Genomic DNA, 24,333 nt, shown 5'->3' with positions numbered 1-24,333 from the left:
CATCAGTGAGGGGAAAGGGAGTCCCAGCCCAGTCAGATCATGAGACACAGAGCCAGAGTCAACAGAACTGACTTGTCTGTGGCTCACAGCTTCTTCCTCAAGACCCTCCTGCTCCATTTCAAGCATAATCTTAACCACAGGAATTCCTGAGACATCATATTGTGGGCCAAGGAAGATAACCGTCACCAACAAGAAATGACCTGCACAGCCTACTCCATAAAATGATAGGCACCAATTCCAGGCTGCTGTACCCAGCAAAGTTAAACTTAACAAAAATGTAGTGCCAGAATACTACAACAAAAAAGATACTGCCCTTTTCCCTTGTTGTGGTTTAACCCCATCGGGCAACCAAGCACCACAACAGCCGCTTGCTCACTCCCCCTGCTGGGATGGGGGAGAGGAGCAGTAAAGTGAAAGTGAGAAAGCTCCTGGGTTGAGATGAAGTTCAATAGGTGAAGCAAAAGCAACGTGTGCAAGTAAAGCAAAACAAGGAATTCATTCACTGCTCCCCATGGGCAGGCAGGTGTTCTGTCGTTCCCAGTAAATCAGGGCTCCGTCATATGTAATGGCAACGTGGGAAGACAAACGCCATCACTCCAAACATCCCCCCTTCCTTCTTCTTCTCCCAGCTTTATATGCTGAACATGATGTCATATGGTACGGAACATCCCTTGGGTCGTTTGGGGTCAGCTGCCCGGGCTGTGTCCCCTCCCAGCTTCTAGTGCACCCAGCAGAGGATGGGGAGCTGAAAAAGTCCTTGACCAGTGTAAGCACTACGTGGCAACAGCTAAACCATCTCTGCGTTATCAACACTGTTTTTAGCACAAATGCAAAACAGAGCCCCATACTAGATACTGTGAAGAAAACCAACCCTATCCCAGGCGAAACCAGCACAACCCTGTAGCTATTTTTAAATGTCAGTTCAGAAGGCACAGGTAAATATAGAGAAGCGGCAGTTCAAGCTGAAAGAGAGGTAACCGGCACACGCTCATATTAATGCTTTGTCATTGTCTTGAGCAGCACAAGCTACAACGCTTTCATATCAATTTCAAATTAATCTGAGATGTAACTCGTATGGGCAGTGACACGATGTCAGCACTTTGACAAAAGGATCCCACAGAACATCTCATGTAACTTTTGATCAATTTTATCGTGAGGATGTTTAAAGACCTAGTAAAACAGATCTTATGTCCTTATGTCCTGAGTCTCAAAAAGGCTTTCTAGCCCCATAATCAAAGTAATAGGCAAAACCACATAGCAAGTAAACATATTTAACTGCAATTTGTGATTTAAGATGATAATGTTATGGCCAGATTCAGCTGTGTATGGCAATGGGAAGAATGGAAGTGAACAGCTTTCAGAGGCTCTGGGGATGTTCTCACCAAAGCTCTTGTTTAGCTGACTTCAATTAATCAGTTAACTAGCACAAAAAATCCTGCAATCTTTCAAGCTGACTTGTAGATCAGGATTTCATCCTGGGTACTTTTGTTGCAGTGTTTTGTACGCTACAGACCAAAAAAATGCACTCTGCAAAAGTATTTTCGAAAGCTTCTGACAACTGTGGCAGATTATCTCTGCCAAGTGCAATGACAAAAGGATTCCTGGAAAAATAAATACTCAGGAAAGAGTATTATCTTGATTCTCTGCAGACTTAGCAGTAGGATTTTAAGCACTGTTTTCCCATCTTCTTGTCCCATTTTAGTTTATTTAACTCTCTGTAGCATTACAGTCTCAGTCTTCCTTACTGTAAGAAATTCCGTGCGCCACTTTTGTATCAATATGTGACAAACATAAAAACAGCATCTCCTTCCTTTTCCTGTAAAAACAGTGAGACAAGGCTAATTCAGCACATACCACCTCGAAGGATGAATACTGTTTAATAATATCTCTCTGATTTTATTGATACTAAAGAATCCTGGATTTGTCTTTTTTATTTAAGCTATGACCCAAATGAGCTGTGTTACCCTGAAAACTTCAAATTCATGATTTGATAATGTGTCTTGCTTTTCTTGTCCTCTCTTCTGCCTGCTCCTGGGAGACCAGAGATCCATCTGAATTCACTTATTCTATGATTTCGTAAGAAATAAATGTGTGAGTGTTAACGTCCCAATCTGCCAGTGAAGCCTAATACTATCAATTACATTATTGCCACTCTCCCACACTATATTACTGTCATACAAAAGATGGAAGGATTAAGCTATTTAAAAAGCTACTGAAGTAATTTAAAAATTATTACTTTATGTTACACTTAAGCAGGTTCCACTGAGCATGATAAATTCAATACCAAATAGCAAATGTAATGGTGGGAGGATTCTTCCCATGGAACACAGCTATGGCAGGTTCCTGTACAAGAAAGGGTTTCTGTGCTTTCATTCATCCTCAAGGGAGTTTTCATAAACCTGAAACACAGGCAATTTTTTATGTTTATTTTCAAAGGTGTCAGTGGGTTTTTCATGTTAGTTTCATGGCTACATGCTTAAATATTTCGTATTAAACAAGACTGGATTTGTACTTTATCTCATTTGGTATAACACAGGACCCTTTATAGTAGAGTAGGAAATTATACTCATGTATCTGGAGTATTTAACAGGAGAAAAAGAATATTTTTCCATTTGCTATTTCAAAATATTTGCCATACCACCCCTTTCTTCCCAGTCACTTCCACCTTCACCTTGGATATGACCTTGCCGTGCCTGAAGTTTAATGGCTGTAATGCGCAGTGTGAGAGAGTCTAAGATGGTTCTCAAATGCCTTGCAGGTGAGTGTTTATATCACAAATAAATACAGTAGATTGCTCTTAAACTCATACTTTGGAATCTTTATTACAGATGCAATTTCTGTCTTAGCGTAAATCAAAGTACTTAAAGTGCCATATGATACCAAATGCTTAGTTTAACAGCATAAAATTGAGCAAAAACTGTATACAGTACTTTATAGGTGCTATAAAATTCTTGTGCTTGTGGCCTCACCTTTTTGCATTGCCCAGATCAATCAAGTCCACTGAACACTCTGGATAGTAAAACACGTGAAACAACGATTAGCTTTCAGACTTCAGTTCTTCTAAGTTATTACTGTCTTCAGTGAAGATGCTTCAAAATATGACAAAATTGCAAAGAAGCAGGAACCACATTTAACATGATTAAATTTACTTCACTGTCATTAGACTATTATCCATTCTCTGAAAGAAAAATCTTCTGCTTTGCCTCCAACATGAATTAGCAACCTATTATGAAAGATCTGTCATACAAAGGCATGCAAACATTTTTTAAATCACTTTCTGGGGTTAAGGGATGTGTTATTACAAAGCTCTCCGCGTCCTGTATTCTTCCTGTCTCACACAAATATCATTTGACTTATTTATAATCTCCTTAAGACATGTTTAATTTCTGTAAACAGATGAAAAAAGGCTGAGGAAGCATTTTTGCACCATAAATCTGTCTGAGACCAAAGATCTTGGCCTAAGGGACCTGTGAGGTTCGAAAGGATACTCTGCCAAAGCAAACACCTCCTCCCTTCTCAGCTGAAGAGGCTCAGCTGAGTCAGACAACAGACCACAGCACTGAGCACTGTGGGTTTATTGCTCTTTCTGTAAGTACACTTATCAAGAAAGACTGCTCTTCTTGTTTCCCAAAATTACTTAAAGCCCCTCGCTGGTCCTTAAGACAAGTGGGTACCAGGCTGATTCTCTAATAGCCAAATCTGCTCAGGTGATGTATACAAAAATACCTGCAGTGAGAGCAAGAGAGCATCATTAACGATCTGTAGCCTCTCAGCCAAGCCAGTAGGTTCAGTAGACTTTGCTTTTTAGCATTACTACCTGGGTACTTTGACCTAGCAGGATGTGAAAAAAAGAATCAGAGCAGAGTGCTAAAACACCTGCTAATTAACTTTATTTAACTTCCTGTGAACAAGCTATCGTTTGAAATAATGCAATGCAGGAGACCTCTAAACCTTCATGTGCTGTCTCCTTTTCAGACCGCTTTGCCCCAGCTGCCCACTTTCAAGCCCTGGGGACCCGTTTGCTCTTGTTGCCAACACCGACCTTTCATAAAGAGCTGGGTGCTCGGTGCCGGTGCTTCCGCAGGCGTTGATGTACCAACGCAGCCCAAAGCGAGGGGCACTGAGCACGGGGCTGTCTCGCTGCCTGGGCCCCAGGGGCAGGCAGGTGCTGGTGCCCAGCTTCCAGGGAGAACACACAGGCCAAAGCATTGCAGAGTAGTGTAACTCTAAGTGGGGTGGCCACAGCACACACACACATAATAACTTCTCCCTATAAAAGGCCTCTGGATCTATCATTTTTGCCACAGAAATCACCATTTCTGCATAGTTCTGTTTTTCACAGGCTCGTCTGCAGAGGTGTAATATTGAAGCCGGTCCGTTTCCCAGCTGCTGGGTCTGGCTGCTTTATTGCATTGCTCTGGGAGATCTCTTCCTGCCTTCTCTGTGCATCCCGGCAGAGACAGGAGTGAGCAGAGCTGTGTAATTTCAAGCACCCTGCAGGGGGGCACTGCATGTGTACTCTAGAGCTTAATTCAGCTCTCTCATCTTGTTGCTTTCCTAAGTGTAACCTGGAGAATTTAGAAGAGTTTTTCAATTTGGAAACACCTATTATGTCTAACAAGCCTTCTAAGGAAAACAAAAAAGTTTATCAGAGGCTGCTTAGCATTCACGTATGAGTCTAGAGCCAAATAATAAAGTGGCCAGAGCTAGGAGAGGAGACAATTCAGAACTTTGGGCTTTTGGGACTATAGTTGAATTACTAGATAGCACTTCTATTTACTCAATCTACATTTTTCCCTTTCTGTGTGCGAGCATTTTCCTCAGGATACACACATTCCTGTCTCTCACCGCAGTAGCATTGCATGTTAACCATGCTAAGTTTTAAAAACCTCCGGGCTATTTGGTTGAAATACTGAACAACTACAGATGCCTGAGAGACGCTGAACCAAAGTATTTCCTGGATAGTTTGTCATTGGAAAGATGCATTCTCATAACATTTAAACTTTTTTAAAACTCTACTGTTTCTTTCAGCAGGATGGACATGAAGTATTTTATAACTAAGCACAGCAATTTCAGAAGGAAGCTCTGATTTTGAATAAAACGCTCAATGGTGCAGCCACTTGCTCAATGGTGACACGCCGCCACCGCTCGCTGGCCCCGCAGCCCTGGGACTGAAGGAAGTTCACACCCTTGACAAGGGCTTTGTTCCCCTCCCGCTGGCTGAAGACCAAGTGAAAGCGGTGCAAAGGCGCTCTTTGTCACCGGGGCTAGACTTGTCATTCTTTTGGAATGAAAGCATATAGAAACACAGAAACGGATGGGAGAAAGAAACCGTTTCCCACTGACTCCATTGCAGCCCTTGCAGTCTACCCTTAACCCTGCAAATATATAATGTGTGTAGTTCACTGCACAGATATCATTCTGTTGTTAAACTGATGTGTATTACTACCACCCCGTACTTCGGCTAGCAGGCTGTCATACATGCTAAGTATCCAATAAGAACTTTTCCTTTCTAAATGCAGCATAAAGCCTCATGGTGTCCCCACAAAGCTCTGTATTTATCTCCCTCAGTTACTTGTATTCTGAAAGCAGATCTCCTGTCAAACTCCTTTTTTTCTCCCCTGAAGGCAGAATATTTTATGCACATCAAGCAGTTCCTCATCAGGCATTTCCTCCGCCCTCAAGTTACTGAACTTTTCTGGAGAGTTTCCAAGACATGGCTAAGGTGGGTTGTTTTTCTTTCCTTCTCTCTCTAGACTGCAGCCGAGAGTTGAGCACAACTTTCCAAACAAACAGCCGTATTCAGTGGCACCATTGTTTCCTGAACTCTGTGGTTAATCCCTTTGCTGATACACCTGATGACTCGCTTTCCTTTCCTTGCAAATGAGTCCTCTCTCACGTTTGTGCAATTTGCTCTCACCATCTCTCCTAAGCCCCAGATCTGGGGAACTGCTTTCCACTGTTCATCTGTAAATGTGTTTGTTTGAAACATCTCTTTCCCTGTGCAACCTTCTACCTGAGGTCCCATTTATCTAGATACAATCTGCTGCAGGGTACGAGCTGTTTCCTTACAACACCCTGGTAACTATTGCCCCACTTTTTACACACACTCTTATCCAGCAATTGTTATTCCAGGAGACACCCTGCCATCGATTTCAAATTTCCTGATTTATGGTCACTTCCCCTTTGCTCCGTTCCTCCACCATTTACATGAATTCTTATTCCAGCTGCAACACTTCTAGCAGGTGGCACAGCATAAGTAGATACTTCGCCCGCTACAAGAAATTCAGTGATCTTGCATGATTGTCCATAAAGCGCAGCAAATAACCAAGACAAGTGTGATGTAGCTTCACCTGTTAGTTTCTTTAAAAAAAAAAATATTCTATACCTGTAGTTGACATGGTTATGTTAATCCCTGGATATTTTAACATCTTACTGATTAAGACCTTGCAAAACAAAACCAAGAGAAGCAAAATCAGTATAATTCCAATAATTCTGAGTTGTCTCCACATATCCAGCTTTATCTCTGAGAGTATGTTCTGTTTCATGACCCCAAGAAAGTGATGCCATGGGACAAAAAAATAACAAAATGCTCTCATTTAGAAGAAAAGGCGGGGGGGGCGGAACCAGGAGGGGGACAAAAAAAAGCATCATTCTTTCCTCATTGGCGAAGAATTCGAAACTAGCAGTTTATCTACCTGGAGAAGGGAGGAAAGAATTCCCCAAACTGATAATCAAAAATAAAATGAGGGCAAGATATTCTGCCTAGGCATTTGTTAAAGTAAGGGGCTGGAGAGGGGGATGAAATGCACAGTTTTCTTTTTTACTTTCCTTCAAGGAGTGAATGAAAAATTATTCTGCACAGCAAGAAAATCACTTGTGATATAATTCAGAAAATATATTGTTTCCTTTAGAAACATCTTGCTCAACACTTGATTTCACATTTTCATTCCTTAGAGATCACAATTCTTTGCATTTTTACATCTCAGAGTTCACCGCCTTGTGGTTTTGAAGTACAAACAACCTCATAAATATTATTCCTAGCATTAGAAAAAAAAATCAAGTAGATTCATGTTCTTCCACATAAATGACAAGGTAATAAAAACAAGTTATATGGGTGACTAACTGAAGTATTACGCTAACATTTCTTGGCACTGTAGGTATATCATGATTGCTATACACGGAGGTAATCAATACTGAGTAAATGCATGTTAAAGTTAACATCCCTAGGCCAGAGTTTCAATGAAAGGTCATTCTACCTTTGTTAGCGTGGAAAATTTTACCTCATGTTAAGACACTTTCTTTCTAATGAGATCTCCAGGATTCACCTTCTTTCGACTACAGGCAGAGGGGATGATTTAGTGGCATGCGTGCGTTCTTTCATTGTATGTACTATATGCTTTGTACATACAGCATTTATTATGTGTATGTCCATAGATGGTATGTAAGATGTGTATATTACATATATTTCTGTCTGAAGATTTTAAACACACTTGTTCTACGCTGGAGACAAGAGTGCATTTGCACGAGCACCTGGAGAAGCAAATGCCATAGCCCCAAGGGCCCTGTACACCAGCGGGTGGAAAGGCCCGGTCCCTCCCTCTCTCCTCCCAGAGCTCAGGACTGCCTTGGACCCGTGGCCGGGGAGCTGCCACGGCACCATCCGGGGTTGGGGCTGAGCAGAGGGGGCACGTGTTCCTGACCCCGCCACCAAGCAAGGTGTCCTTCCTTGACTCGTGCAGGTAGGAAGAATCGTGCTCTGTGTGTCACCTGTTTACAACCTGAGTCAGACCTACCCACAGCAAAGCTCATTTGTTCCTGAGCTCTGGGTGGTTCCTTTCGGAAAGGAGAAAAAGAACAAAGACTTCTTTGAAAATAAATTTATTTGAGCGTAAGAAACTGGGTGAAGCAAAAGTTCTGAGAGGGTTCTTATTGAAAATTATGTTTTGCTTGTATAACCTTTCACTTACAACTTGTTTTATTTATAACTTAACCTCTTCCATTCAGGCAAATCCTAAATTCCAGCCGCCTCTTAACACCAGCAGTGGGGCAACGCAACAAGGACCCGATCCCAATGACATGGGAAGGCTACAACCTTACCTCTCCCCGCTTCTGTCAGGAATGAAATTCCCAATAATGTTAGTATTTAAATTACCATAACTGGACATAAAGGCTGTGATCTCGCTTGGATGAGTAAGGCAAATCACACTACGCCAAACTGGCTGCGGACATCTCCTGTGGCCTCTGTTTTGATTACGCACTGTTCAGACATGCAGCTACCCTCCTGAGCTATACAAGTTGTTTGATATTTTTAAACAGAGCCCAAGACTGAAAAGAAAGCTAACCTTCAGAGAAGAGCTCACACCATGCAGTCACCTGGGTGGGAAACTTCCCTCTTTGTCCCTCTAACGTCGCCAGTGTTCCCCATCAGCCTCGGAGGGATGGCTTGGAAAGGGCTTGTACCAGCTTCACCTATCCTGATCTGCTGGAATTCCTTCCGTCTCAGGTGCTCTGTGTGTAAATGGCTGCACGTTCCATGAGTAACAGCTTCAGCTTCCTTTCCTGCCCTGCCTGTATGCTCTGCACCCTGCACAGAGCTGGGGTGAACATCAGCTCTCTGTTCAGAGGGTTCCCTTGCACATCCAATGCTTTGCTCACACAGATCTAGCCCAGGGTCTGCATGATCACCATTCAGTGAAGTCTTAGTTTAGAAGAAATCGAAGAGGGAAAAAAAAAAAAGAAGTTGTCTTCTTTTATCTGGAAAGCAAATGCAAAATTTGTTCTGGACACTTGAGCAGTCAGTTCATGTGGCATATCTACAATGAGATCCGCAACCACAAAGCGTTCAGATAAAATGCAACAAGGCAGTGAACTGCTGTGACACTTTTATTTCAAATATCTAACATCTAACAACAAATGCCAAGCATACTGCTTTGTAAAATTACAGAGAATGTAAAATGGAAAGAGAAAACTGACCTCAGGAAAGGGAACAGATAAAGATCCTGCTTTTGAGAATGATGCCAAGCAATAACATCCCATCCTGGCCCCCGCACAAGATCTGGAGTGTTTGCTTCCCTTGGCAAACTGCATAAAATCACACTTCTTCCAGCTTACAGTTACACTCTAAACAATAACTGCTTTGGGGCAGACTTAGGCTCTGAGATCTCCAATTAAATGCCCTGCTATCCAATTTACATATAACCCGCTGGTGAACAAGAACTGACTCTTAATTTCTTTGGGGAATGCGTCCCTCGGGGTCTTTCCAAGCACTGGTAATGACAGTGTTATTTTGGATGGCTTTTCTGTGCTGCATGGGAGTGTTTACATCACCACCAAAAGAGAAGAAACAAACGATTAGTGCTTTTATAACTTCTTAAAATCTCATTATTCCAGGGAATTAGAGAGTCAGTAGATTCACTGGAGGTGAGATGGGTGGAACAAGACACTCTCACAACGAGACCCTGCTCTGGTACATGCTGTGGAGGAGGGGTGGCACCAGCAAGCGCAAAGTGTCCATGCTTCCTTCTCCTCTTGCAGCCAAGCTGCAGGCAGAGGGCTACCCTCACAAAGGAGCCAGGATCGTATGGGGTTTTTTAGAATAGGAAAATTTTCCAATTACATTCTTAATGTCATTACATTTCATACAAAGTGGCTTTGTCTTTGGTCATTCCTCAGCCCACAGCAGCAGGTATATACTTCCCAAAGATTACATTTTTCTCCAGTAATTTAGTCCTGGATCCTGAAAGGCACCTAAGCATGGCTGAGGATCTAGACCTGTATGTCTGAACAAGATTTAGATGTTTTAGTGCTTAGACATCTATGATTTAGTGAATAAATGTCACAACTATTCACACTGAGCAAAAACACAGCTTTGATAGTCAGGTGTTCAAAATCTGCACTACCTGGGAGTCAAAGATCTCATTTTCCAAAGTGGTTCAGATGTACCAAAGTCACGCTGCAAACTAATCACAATTCCTCATCCTTGTATAACTTTGTCATGGAAATTATCTCTATCCCAGCCAAAACCAGCACAAAATTTTTGCTTAAAATCTACATTTTCAAGTTTTCTCTTCCTTTAAAGACTGCCTATTACTATGCCCAGCTCTGCTTTTCTTGCTGAGCATTGATCAAATTGTCAGTATATTAGTACACTCAAACAGCTCTGTTATGGTTATCAAAAATATTACACATGCCAAAATACTTTGACTGACAAAGTGAAAAACATTCCCAGCACCCCGAGATCCCCATGCACTGTATGCCTTGTGAAGAATTGGCCCAAAATAAAATTATATGGGTGGTTATTACTAGGACCAGATCGGTAATTTGGCAATTACTAGGAAGCGCATCAGCCCAGGCAGAGCTGTGGCATTGAAAATCCCCAGGGTGAGAAGTGGGATGGAGCACAGATCCCTGGGTAGCCGCGATGCTTTAGACAAGACGTGCGTGACACAGAGCACTCGAGTTCAGCCTGGACACAGGTGAAGTGAGCATTACTTACTTGCTGCTGAAAACTACTTTGCCCCACAGAAAAATAAAGCAAAGGCAAGAACCCTGCACTTGTCATAATGAAAGCCCTGTGAGAAGAAGTCTGCAAAAGAGGCTGTAAGTGTAAAGCTTAGAAGACAGCACAGCCTCTGGGTTTAGGCTTCTGTGCTTTCCAGACTTCACTTTTTCATGAATGTAAATAACAGCAAAAAAAATCCCTACCTCAATATAAGCTTTCACTCAAGTGTAACTATTCATATGGATCTTCCATAAAGGACCCCCCTGCCTCCATCCCTAGCTGTCCCAACACCATTTCAGCTTCTAGACCAGTATTATCTAGCCCTGGCTCCCATTTTACTGCACTTTCTGCTCAACAAGCAAGAGCAAAGTTTTTTGTTTCCTATACTGACACCTGGAAGAGCAACGCAGCTCTCACCACATCCCCAGCCTTTATTCCCTGGGAATATTTCCCACAGAGAGTCTCACACCCTGTGTCCCCGATAGGAAAAGTAATTTTCCTACAAAAGTGGAGCGCTGGGATTTTCAGGGGGATAATGTCACGGGCGTTACACCCAGAAGATAACATTTCAATGGCCATCCCTGGCCCCGGCACGGCTGTGGAAGGTGTCCAGCAGTGGCGTGTAGCCCAGCAACCTGCCCCAAACACCGAGGGCTTCCAGGAAATGGAAAAGAAACACAGCGATTTTAAACAACCCTTTCACAGGTCCCACGGGACTGGGAAGAACTAGTGGATGAATCACTGCTCAGAACACATGTCTTCAAGGAAGTCAACAGAAAAATAAACGGGCTCCAAATGTCATAATTGGCTCCCTGGGGGCTGAGGGGGTCTCTTTACTGAAGGCTACAACCGTGTTTCAGCCTACAGCCGTACCACCCCGATCTGGATGTACGCAGGAACTGCCTTAGTCACAGTTTGGGCACGGGGGTCTGTAAGAAAAGGAACAGCGTCCGGCAGTGAATGATCTTGCTGACGCGGCACGATGTGTTGAATCAGTAATAATATCTTTGTAGTGTTGCAATGCTTTTCTCATTTATGTGTGCACTGAGTATGCAGCAAATAGTTTTGGCAACAGGCATTGTTAATCCAAGATATGCTCCTCCTTCAAGATTTATTTTTTTATGCTTCCTATTAATATCTGCCACAGCCGTTCTGCGGTTTCTCTGAGTTATCACTAAATGTTGACCCTGAAATTACAATATACTGTTGACGCTGTTGTCTTAGGATAAGCCATAGAGCTCAAGAACAGTTCGTCAGAAGTCCAGTTCCCAAACACCAACTCACTCCAAGGGCTTGTCAGGTGCTCCTGCGCTCCCACCTGAAGGGCGGCTGGTTGTTTTCACCACCTCTCAGCTAAGGGATAAGCAAGAAAAAACAGGGGCAAACCCAAGGAGTTAATGTCTGCAATTCCTTTTCTGATCAACAACTGCAAAGCTGCTTCAGACCTTGGACACTCTCTGGCTTCACTAACAGATCGTCTTTGTTTTAATCTAAGAAAAGTCTACTGCAGCCCACTTCAGAAAAATGGAAAAATATCCAACATATTTTTCAAATCTATGTTTTTATTTAATTAGACAGATGGATCAGGGAAACCTGAACTGCTTAAAGTGTCAGCAAGACTGTCCTGAACAAGGCTGCCCTAAACTCATGCTCCCTCTTTCCTTTGCTGACAGATGGAAACACAGCAAAAGTAACTGAAGGGAAAAAAAACCATTTTCCTAACACCTCACAGAACTAGTGGAAAGCTTTATAAACTAATATTCAAGATGGATTATAAATATCTCAACAGGTTAGGTCGTACCTTTGCTTTCATATCTAAAATTTTGTTCCCTTCTCAAGCTCTCTGACGACCCTGTGATTGAAAGTGAGCTCTTAGAGGACATTGTCATCTAAATTCTCACAGCACAAACCTCATGAACCAAACGGAGAGGAATTGTATTGGCCAGTGTAATTGTACAGTGTCTAACACAGAGTATAAACAGATAGCTACAGACTTGACATATCTGTAGTACCCGATACATACATACATATATATATATAAAAGTTTACAAGCATGCACAAACACACATATGCAGCCCACACCAAAGTCACACAAATTGTGGGCCAAGATCAGGTGCTATATCATGAGTTAAACTTTTTATAACTTTTACCCTGACAAAACCACGGCTTTTCCTGTGATAAACAATAAAATTGTTTCAATCAGTGAGAGATGGGCTATGGGACTTCCCTGGGTCCATTCCCATCCCACTGTCTGTGATTTTTGGTGTTATTCTTCCACCATCTCATGTTAATGTAACAGCAGATTTCTGTTACCTTCTCTAGCTCCTTTAAAACTTTCTTTAATTCCAGTGATGTCACATCATGATCCGGTCTTCTACTTTCAGGTACCTTCATTACTTGTACAAGAAAGTGCTTTATACCACAATTGTTGTGAGCAGTTAGATAATTCCTGCCAAAAATCTGTCTGAGTCAAGAGCTGGTGCTTGTGACTCTTTCACTGGGATTGCCAGGCATTTCCTTTTTGGATCAATAGGCTGCCTTCATAAGTGAAATATTAATATCAAGCCCTCTCCATTCTAAGTGTCTTGTCAAGAAGACACTTTTTTATGCCTAAACCAAATTTACTCTGCTCCTTCTAAAATGCTGCACTCACTGCAAATATGCAAAGCTGCTTATTAGAATCCAGAAGGCTAGAAAAAAAATTTCATTAAAAATACTTATAACAGCTGCATAATCTCAGCAAAACCTAATCTATCCCAGTAGATTTTGGTTCTCTTTATAATTGCAAAGTTGCATACAGAAAAATATTTCTATTTGCCTACACCAGAAGTTCATAAAGGTGCTGAGTTTGTAACATGACTTGTGACAACCAGCTAGAGACACTTCCTTCTACCTTTGTATGCAACGTGTTTCTGTGTGCCTTTTTATTCCCAGTTCCTCAGTTACGGTAAAACACGTGCAGATTTGACAATTTGCCCTGCCATTACAACCAGAGCCCCGAGCAGTGCCAGTGTTCACAAGGAGGCAATTGCACAACTCACATGTTTTAGCAAGGTCACACTTCACTGATTTAATACTACGAAACCACCTAATTACACTGGGCTCCACCTAGGAGGCCGAATGAAGGCTCTGCATGAGTAATATGAGGTTAAATCTGTAGTCTTCTGCTCTGACAGATGTTCACAGTGCAAAATGGGGATTGCGATTATGCCCAAGAGGAAACATGGGTTAAAAGTACCATCCTCCCTGCTTTTGCTGTGTCCAGTGATGTATTACCAGGCAAAACCACGCTGCTCTCACAAGAGCTTTATAAAATCCCCTGCTTTCTCCTTTCTGTCCATTAACGCATTTTGCCTTGCCTGTGCTTTATCTGTGCAAACCTGCAATTGCAATCTGCACAGGGCCAAGCACTGACTGCTGAAAATGCTCAGCTACTATGGAGGTACTTTATTTTTCTCCATCTCTGTCTGCAGTTTGTGCATTATGCCAAAGTTACAGCAGTTAAAAATACATGTTTAACCGTCTAAAGAAACCCTCTATAATATGGCATAGCAGAATATACAGAAACAAGAGCAATAAACGAACTTGTATTCAGCTGCTCAGTTTAAATCATGGCTGTGCTACATCAAGTTACCTTGGAGAACACTTTCACTTTAACTCAGGTCGGTACAAAAGTCCAGTTATTAAAATTAAAACTGATGTATTATTTTATAGAAGCCAATATTCAGCAGACTGCTTGAACCTAATCTCCTGTTTCCCAAACATGTGAGATAGAAAAACCCAAGAAGGATACAATCAGCAAGTTTTTATTCAAAGTGAGCATTAATAGTACTTAACCAAGCATTCATTAGAAATTAACCTGGAAGATGCTGCTGAGAGAAATCAGCTGTTAAAAATTAGCATGCCTCTGTCATAAGCAGCAATTTATGCATGCATTTAACAAGTTTTAGTCCTGTTGTGACGAGATTTCATTGTACCCTTAAAATATTACCACTAGAACATAAATGCTTTTAATATTGATACCAGTTACCTTATTGAGGGGGCTGACGGAACCGGGGGCCGGTAGCGCAGTGGTGGGGACGAGCCATAGGTTTTGCCAGGGAAAGGAAAAGGGTTCGGTGGCAACGAGAGGTCATCAGCATTTCCCATTATTGTGCTTTAAATACGCTCAGCATTCGCTCCCCTGCTATTGTTTTTCACATTCACCTTTGGAAGCAAGGTCAGCCAAAATGTCAGTATAGGTTTGAGCTATCTGCGTGGAAAACTGCAACAATCATCGTGTCTTATACAGAAAAACAGTTAAAGTTCTTCCCCTTTTTTCTTTGACAGAGTAATTTCCTTTAAATCTTCTAGATTTGTTTGGACAAGACCAAGAATGGAATACTACCCTCAATTAAAAATACTTTCAAAAGGAAAGGGTGGATGCAATCAGGGATTCAGGAAGGAAATCTTAAGCACAATATTCACAGCAATACTTCAATGATGTGTGTTACACCTCTGCCAATATATATTTTTTTTTTTTTTGCCTCAGATACATGTGTGAATATATTTTGATTGTGAATGTATTACAGATCTGACCCCCAGTCCTACCTAACAGCAGATTATAGCATCAGGCTCTTAAACTGGCAGCAAATCATTTCATCTGAGATGTCAATACAGATATATCAGCACATTATAATAACATCTAATAACAATGATATCAGGAAGAATAAAATTCCACAATTGGGAATGCAGTTTTTCTTAAAAAAAAAAAAAATCAGCAAAACCTGAACGTAGGTTTACGCTGCAACCCAAGCCCCACATCTCATGCTGTCATTGATTTAGTACAGACACACTGACATTAAAAAGCAACTCCCCCATAATAGAAAAACAGCAGAGAGTTTTGTTTGACACACAGCATACAACTTCTGATCAGAACTTGCCCTATCCCGGGCTTTCATTGCGAATGTATTAGTGTCAGCAAGAGCGCCAGAGATCTTCCGACAGAAAATGTCAAATTTGCATCTGTAAAATATAAAATATTAATCTGGCTGCTGCCGTAAATTGCATTTTCTTAAAGACTTGGGAGGGTATCAAACCCAAATCCCTGACATTTCAGTTTGATTTAGTGAAACAGCGAAATAATTTTCCAGATCACATTGTATTCCCTGTCAGAAGCTGCTTAGCTAATGAGTTAGATGCATTTTGCTGGTGATAACGAACACAGTGCTAGGAAGGCTGGTCACCAGATGAAAAATAATGTGTTCTACAAATTGCAGGAGAAACCCAATGACTGCTCCATGCAGTGCCCTTGTGGCCAAGAAGGCCAACAATATCCTGGGGTGCATTAAAAGGAGTGTGGCCAGCAGGTCAAGGGAGGTTATCCTCCCCCTCTACTCTGCCCTAGTGAGACCACATTTGGAGTGCTGTGTCCAGTTTTGGACTCCCCCCAGTTCAAGAAGGATGCGGAACTGCTTGAGCAAGTCCAGCCGAGAGCTACCAAGATGGTCAGGGGGCTGGAGCATCTCCCTTGTGAGGAAAGGCTGAGAGACCTGGGTTTGGTCAGCCTGGAGAAGACACGGGGGGAATCTTATCAATACTTATAAATGTGTGAAGGGCAGGTATCAAGAGGATGGGACCAGAGTCTTTGCTGTGGTGCCCAATGACAGGCCAAGGGGCAATGGGCACAAGTTGGAACACGGGAAGTTCCACCTCAACATGAGGAAAATCCCCTTCCCTGTGCGGGTGCCAGAGCAGGGGCACAGGCTGCCCAGAGAGGCTGTGGGGTCCCTTCCCTGGAGACATTCAAACCCCGCCTGGACGCGGTCCTGTGCCCCTGCTCTGGGTGTCCCTGCTCATGCAGGGGGTTGGATGAGGTGATCTCCAGAGGTCTCTTCCAACCTCTGCCATTCTGTGATTCAGTGATTTTGTCTAGATCTAGATGTGAAAAAAAAAAACCACAAAAAATAGGTCTGTGGATTGTGCTGGAGCTGGGCATAAACATCTCCTGATCTATATTAGTATGCCAATCATTTCCAGAGAAACTGATTTAAGATCACGTTCCCCATCAGTAAAATATGAGTAAAAATCTGTAAAATTATTAGATCTTGACGTACCAATCTGCTGATGTGCAAAATCGGAGATCAGGGTGTAGATTGAAAAAAAAAACTGATAAAACACGTTGAACATTTGAATATACCAAAAGCTTGTTTTCCCAGACCAGCACTTCTGTTTAGACTACACATGATATTAAACATTTCCCATTTTCCTTTGCTCTATTTCTCATAGAAACTCTTTAATATAAAGGAAAAATGCTAAATATCAATGCCTATTTCATCATTTTTGACCAAACACATAAAACCCATTTTTCAACGCCATGTAGGGAGAGGTGACCACACCAGTGGCCAGTTCGCTCCCGGCTGTAGCGTGATGCAGTTGTGCAGTACTGAGCTCACGGCAGCGGGGGTTTGCCAGATTACACAAACTCACTTAAATTTAACAGCACTGAAAGCTGAAGAACTTTCTTCTTGTAGTCTCTCCAACTGGCATTAATATCGCTTAAAATTACCGTTTAGTGCTCCTCTACTGTTCTTCACAAACCGTTTTTAACTTGAGTTCTAAATGGCTGAAAGTCTTTTAGTCAGTCTTATTATGGGATCAAAGCTGCTGCTGAGATCATAGCTTTTGTTGTCACTTGGATTTTTTTCAGCATAAACAGTGTTTCAGTAAGTATAATGTTCATGAAAAGCACATTGGCCACGCTGAAGTCTGTGCTTTGTAAGCGTTTCTCCATATTTTTTTTACTCCACTGTCATCCAGCTGATTAAGCCCATCTACGTAATGTGGAGAAATAAAGACAATAGTTCTTATACGTTTACATGAGGAAACAAGTACATATTTGTTGAAACAGTATGACTAATCAAGAAAAAAAGATCATTTTCTCAGTAGTTCTGGGAGCGCACGGTAATGCACAAAAGAACAAAGAAGGAATTATTCCTGATTAGAACTGAGAAAATGAGATTATAATGAGATGAAGCAATGATAAGAAAACTGTCATTGACCAATAAGAGATGAGCTGAGAAAACAAACCATTCAGTAGTACATAAAGGAGATGATATATATATGAATTATTTAAAGAACTGGACACAGTTGCTCTGATAATTTTATTCCATATTCTATCTAATCTCTCCATCTATCTAACGCTCAGAGTAAAAATATAGTTCCAGTTTCTTAAGTCATGTAAGTAGTATCTACAATAACCAAATATGACCCTCACAATATATTTTAAAAAAATCATAATATGGTTTTAGAAGGCCCTGAAGAGTAATCTGCCTTTATTGCTACTCAGGGTGGTCTAACTGCTGCAGGACTGTATCATCTGGTATTACAGGAAGCCCTGCAGAAGAGTAAAATTAGCAACCTGAAAATTGTCATCACACTGTTTTATAGGTGAGAGCTGAAAACTGGGTAATATCTCTAGTAACATAAATACAGATTTCTGTATTTAACTTTGAGCAAACCTTAAAAAAAAACGTAAGCACAAAATTCTGGTTGTGAAGATAAAATGCCACACATAAACCAATTAATCTCTGAAATGCCTCCCTGCAACAAAACTTGTTACCAGAGAATTAACAATAAAGCCTACCTATTTTCCAGCCTAAGTAACATCCCTAGCTAATCAAGGGAAACTTTCAGTGAGGAAGTTGTGGGGTTTTTTTTGTATGTTTCATCTTTTTGTCTGAGAGATGTCAGAAATTATGAAAAAATATATATATAAAATTAGGATCACCTTTTAGATCTGTCTGCCCGGAACGGTCTGTCCAGGAATGACAGCGTAGGACTGTCCCCGGCTGTGCTTCTGCCAGTGTTTTGCCAGCTTTGGCTTTCAATGAGACGAGGCAGGGACCTTGCCCCTCAGCATCCAGGGCTCCTGGGGAGAGCTGCCACCTGCAAACGGTCACTGCAAAGGACAGAGAGAACAGTGGCCCCAAAGGAGAGGACAAATGGGAGAATACAGTGAGCAAGACATGGAAAATGTTCTTGCTCAATGTTCTCCTCTCAGTTTTAAACACGTCACCTTGCAAGAAAGATGGTTTGTGGTACAATGTTGTGGAATTTAGTGTAAGAATTCACTCATTTGTTCCCACCTTGATTAAAACACTGAGCTGTCGTTCCCTTATTGTGCAAATATTTAATGCCTTGTTTAAACATTGTGCAACTAAACACTTCAAAAATTATTGTTCTGTTGCAATAGTTATTTAACAGTGACATACATTGAATCTTTAGAAAACCAGTGTCAAAAAGCACCAGTATTTCAAGGGGATTTTTATTGTATCAGCAGCTATGAGTAAATGTTAGCCTCAAACAAATCAAAATAGTTTGGCGGAGGGGAGGAGGTGAGGAGTCGTGACTTAGCGTCCATCTGGATCTGCTGGGAGGAGTTTCACATGAACAGTGCTTCAGAGGCTTCACTGTAGACCCCGTCTTTTGGAGATCTGCCCAAACATCTCTGGAGAGGCAGTGCGGCTGTAAAAGCTGTACAAAGGAAGGAAAGACTAACCAAACACCACAGCTCTGCCCAGCCTTTCAGCTGAGTTCCTCTGTGACAGCCATCAGTGGTACAAAATACTCAAATAGCTGTGTATACCTGTCACCATTTCATCTTTAAATGGCTGCTTTAATTGCTGTTTATTTTTAAACAGGCCTAAGCAGGAGTCCAAGACTCATTTGTTACAGTTTTACAAGGCAGAATTGTGATTTCAGTTTATTAATAGGTATTATTTATTGCTTGCGTTTATTCTTGGCTTGGTATGATTATATCTCACTGGGCATGTAAGGGATTTGTTTGCTGGGGCCAGTCTATAAACTGAGATTTCTCTGTTCCATATCTGTTCCGTACTCAAAAGAAAATAATTGAAATAGGTTAGAAAAATGTTCTGCATCTCCTTTTAATGTTATAATAACAGCAATAATAATTTGCAATTATTTACTTCCCCTGGTTATAATAGGCGGCCTTTCACTTTTCTTGGGTTTAGGTCATTTCATATATATTCCAATTTTCTAGCAAAACATAATTTCTGATTCCATTATTTATTTCTTCGGTTTAGCCATCTGCTGTAAGCCTGTCTCATTTCTTAAGCCCAGCAACTCCCAAGCAAAGTCCATCCCAAGAAACACCCTCCAAACCTTTCACACCGGCACGCCGAACAGCTTGCTTTTCTGCCAGACAGACTCCAGAGATGCTGGCACCGCAATGTGTGTGGCATCAGCCTTGCACACTTGATAAAGGTTAAGAAACCAAAAATAGCTGTAAATGCTGTAAATCTTCACTTTGTGGCTGTTCCCCAAGCTAGACAACTTTAAATGTGGTCCTGTTATGAAATACACCCTTTGAGAAAAGCCTGAAGAATCAGTGTAGTGTGTTGCGTTAGTCACTTGAAATGCTTTAAGATGCAGCCTGGTGACACACAGTTTCATGCTGAATCCCACATATCCCCATGCCCATCCCACACACGATATCACCACTAAAGAAAGAGGATCCAAATTGCACGTGCTTTGTGTTACTAGAATAGATGCTAGCACATTTATACCGCAACCACTGTTAATAGCTGGGGAAGTACAATAAAAGAGGATCCTGTAAATGTTAATGTGCTTGAGAATTTTGTGCTTCTCTGTTTCACTGGGTTCACAAAGGTTTTTTCTGCACTTAAAAGTTTGACACTGTAAAAGGTATAGATTTGATACGCTGAAGCTACATTAGGTTGAAATAAATGCCACGTGGCTTCAAATACCTTAGGGAAAGAGAGTAGAATGGATGATTAGAGGTGATTTACACCATCAAACATTGCTTCTGAACTGGAGTAGCCTCCAAGCAACATGACCAGAAGTCCTGACGGGTAGTTCACTGGAAAAGTTTGTCAACGGCACAGGAGCGGTCAGAAGAGAACTCTGAAGCTTACTGATGACTACTTCACTGCTATATGATGCTGGCATGCATTTTAAAAGCAATATAAAAACATACAAAAGAATGGAAACAGCATTAATCCATTTGCAGGTTTTTGGCCAGGAGTTGTTACCAGACCTTCCTGGCCGACATAGATACTGCAGTCCCTTCCATGTCAAGTGTTACTCCTTCCATGTCAAGTACTATTCCTTTACTGATGCAAATATCTTGCTTTTAAGTGATGGCTTTCAAGTCCTTTCACTTTTCTTCATTTCCTGGCTCTAACAATTCTGGTCAAAACCAATCCCATAAGTTTAACAGGAGATCAAGTCAAAGGCCTTGAAGGCAATTCATGTCATAGCGAGTATTTATTGGCTTCAACTGCTATCTCTCTTCTTGTTTATTTTTCTGTTACTTCCCTATGGAACTATTACAGCTACAGAGCAAACTTCCCCATAGGCCAATTGACATATATTATACACAGGCATTTAGAAAACTTGTCTACTGTGCACTCACTCAAAACGTAAGAGTCTTCCTTCTGGCTTTACCATAGCCTGCCCTTTTGTAAAAATGCAATGTATGATAGATTTTGAGCACTAACACCTGCACAAAACACAGTCTGTGTCGAGTCACATATATAAAATCCATTGGGAAAATTCTGTTACTTGGGTGTGCAAGAATGGCATATGTTGCTGCTGACACTGAACATATACGTTTGCCTTAAACAAAAAAACCTTATCCATAACCAGAAAGATTTAAAAATAGTCAGAAGCCTTCAAAACCAAATTTCCCTGAAAAAATAAGCCCCACTAAACAATATATTTTTATGCTTATGCTTAACCATAGGCAAGATCAACCCAGCAATGCATTAGAATATCACTTATTCAAAGCTTGATTTATCCAGAAAAAAATTTGGAGACTAATTACACAGAAAATAAGCTCTTGTGATTAATTATTGGGAATAAAATCAAGCCATAATTATTGACTGGGGCTGGGGGGAGCCATAAACAATTCACTTAAGGTCAAGTAACAGGGATTGTTTTTAACTACAGCAAGATGCTGAAGTTAGAACTGGAAAAGCTGCAAAACAAAATAAACTGAAGTTTGCCCAAATTCATTGTATTATATTACAGTCATCTGTTAGTGATTATGAGCCAGTGAGGTCTGCTGTAAAATGCTTACACAGGATATAGAAATAGTCTTCAAATATGAAACAAATTAGGAAGAACTGGCCTCTAAACAAGCATTTGATGTATGAAAGAGATGGTAAGAAAACGAAAACCTCAGAATGCTTTTTAGACCAGCTGCCTGAAACAACCCTCATTTCCATTTCTAAAGGGTCCAAGTCAGACGCGACATAAGCACGATGCAAACCGCCGCACAATCTTAACGTTGGGAAATTTGCCATAAGGTACAGTTTGCTAAAGAAGACCAGAGAAGGAAAGAGGGAGAGAGGCTTACTAACGTAACTTACACCACTGCCATCCTCTTTAAGTCTGGACCAAGTTAACTGGTATGAGAGTTAAAAAGATATTATAGAAGGACAAAACCTACATGCACTGCATTCTAGCTAACTAGAATACATATGTCACCTCAAGTTAGCTCACTCTCTTTTGTTCCTTTTGTTCCGATGTTACATGCTGTAGAGCTTCATTTTTACTGTCAGCAGAAAGTCTGAAGCAAATGAGCAGAGCCTAGCTTGAGGCCTGGCTGTTAGAGGATAGAATTCCAGCTTCTAAGACCCACTTAAAATCTGGGCTTAAAATAAATACATTTTGTAAGTGTTGTGGAAGCAGCAAATGCCTGTGTTTGTACATATTTAGGAACATCCCCCCAGCCCTGACCTGGACCTGTTCAGCATTTGAGTTTTTATTTTCACAAGTCAAAATGCTTTATAAATTCAGAGTCACATTTGATCTACAGCAAATTATAGCAACATAATCTCTACAGCAATTTAAGAGATTGCTATGGAAATCCCTTCTTGTCGCTGCTTTGTGATACAGGGTCTCTGTCCTTGTCATACTGACCCTGGGGTCTTGGTTTCTCCTAACCTCTTTGTTGCGCTTGGGAGGAAGGAAACAACCATATCACTGACAGTGATGCTGACCGAGAAAGCAGGAAAAGGAGGAGAACATAAGAGGGAAAAGGAAGTACATAGAAAGTCATGGATGGGGTCAAAGCCTCACGGCTCAGTACTGAGACATAAGGGGTTTGTAAGCTTTTCCAGCATGAGTGACAAAGAGCCAGATCTGCAAGCTCTTACCTCTCATTTAAGCCTCTGAAATGCTACAAAACCTGAGGCATCAAAACTATGAATGTGAATCCTCTGTGCAGGGTGGTTTTAACTTCTTTCCTTGCACAGGGACAGCTGCAGCATGAGTACACTAATGTTGTGAGCTGGAGAAGCTGGTCCCTTGCAGCCCTCGCCTCCTCCCTCCCCACCCTGTTACGCATCCTGCACAAAAGCTCTTCTCACCAGATCCCTGCTTCACCTCGCTGCTCGCCCTTCCACAGCCTCTGCTTCCTCCACTCCCATGGCTTCCTCAGCCGCTTGTCCCACCTCCAGAGCGCTGCTGTGAAAAATGTAGTGCATGAAGCAAACTGGTAGCATCAGGAAGCAATTGGCGCTGCTCAAACCCCTCCAGTGTCAGCTAAGGAGAATCATGATTTGTATTTCCTTTTAAAAGTAACATTGGAGCTGTCATCGCAGTGAGGATAAATGAGAAAAGACTGGATCTTCGTTTCTTCCAACTAAACAGAAAATATTGGCGGCACACATGGCAAGTGTCCCAATAAGGAAAAAATTAGCCATCTCCCTCTGCAAAACTTTATAAACCCTTCCCGTGCAAAATATATGAAAAATGTCATTACCCGCTAATAAGCGGTTGTGTGACATCAGATACGATATTACGTAAACCAGCACATTGTAAAAAGGGGAGAGACGTCAATTAATCAAATTAGTTGGGTGGCACAGAAAATGGTGTAATAAAGAATGTTATTATGCTTTTATTGTAATAATTCTTTCCCTCACTTAGGAAAGCCTCAAAAATACTGAATTTCAAGTTCTATGAAAAAGCATTACAGTAATAAAGTCAACTTAATGCTCCATGAGAGACAGTTTGATTCTTTAACCAGAGTCCTGATTTACTTCTTTGACATCCCAGCCCAGAAGCATGCCCTAGTACACATGCAGGAGCATAAAAACAGATTCCCAGCTGCGCATACTAACACCCACCTGCTCGGATAGTAATAGAGTAGGTCATTAAAAAACCCAGCATTTTTACCCCAGGAAGTATTGCAGTCTTTTACGTTACACCACATTTGGTCTCCCTGAAAGAGATGCTTCCAGTAGCAGCAAGGCAGCAAGCCCGCTTGCGTCCTGAAAACCATCTGAAGGGAAGCTGGCCACCGAGCTGCTGTCTCAGTTCATTTTCTTCGCACTACAAGAGGTATGACCATACTGCTTCCAAAAACATCACTTAGCGAGATTTATTTCAGGGAAGAATGCTTCCTTCTGCTTCTTGTGCTCAATTTTTGGAAAGTTTCGGCTGCATCCCAGGGAAAGCGCGTCTCTCCCTAAGCAAGCCTGTTTAGTTCTGGGAAGCGTTGAGTTGCCATAATGCTGAGAAGGAGAAAACTGGGGTTTTTTTTCACGTAATTACCTGTATTTGGTCTGATATGTGTTATTACGATTGCACATCCGTCTCTCACCTCACATAGGCACCGCTCCTTGCTGAGGGGGCCGGGGGTTGTCTGAGGGGAGCCAGGGCCCCCCGCCTCCCCTCAGACAACCCCCAGCCCCACTCAAGCCCCCTCGGCGCCCCTCAGACTCCCCCAGCCCCTCTCAAACCCCCCGGCCGGACTGAAGCAGGTGGGAGGGATGAGGGGAAGGGGAGTAGCCGAAGAG

General features: G+C 41.8%; 1 long non-coding RNA gene across 3 annotated transcripts; it reads right to left on the bottom strand.

The window, feature by feature from the left end:
* Nucleotides 1–7,953: 7,953 nt before the first annotated feature.
* On the bottom strand, nt 7,954–24,231 carry LOC135314400 (uncharacterized). 3 transcript variants are annotated; one of them, XR_010373902.1, is made up of 4 exons: nt 22,903–24,231; nt 18,273–18,443; nt 14,535–17,316; nt 7,954–11,857 (listed from the first exon to the last, which is right to left on the bottom strand). It is a non-coding gene; the product is annotated as an uncharacterized LOC135314400 (long non-coding RNA). The 3 variants fall into 3 exon arrangements; XR_010373903.1 differs by lacking the exon at nt 7,954–11,857 and adding an exon at nt 20,275–20,387 and having other exon boundaries at nt 11,866–17,316; XR_010373901.1 differs by lacking the exon at nt 7,954–11,857 and having other exon boundaries at nt 11,866–17,316.
* Between the last annotated feature and the right edge of the window lie 102 nt (nt 24,232–24,333).

Source organism: Phalacrocorax carbo, chromosome 7, assembly GCF_963921805.1.
Source record: "Phalacrocorax carbo chromosome 7, bPhaCar2.1, whole genome shotgun sequence".
NCBI classification, from domain to species: Eukaryota; Metazoa; Chordata; class Aves; order Suliformes; family Phalacrocoracidae; genus Phalacrocorax; species Phalacrocorax carbo.
Note: the sequence above shows the minus strand (reverse complement) of the source record. Positions and strands in the feature narration are given on the sequence as shown.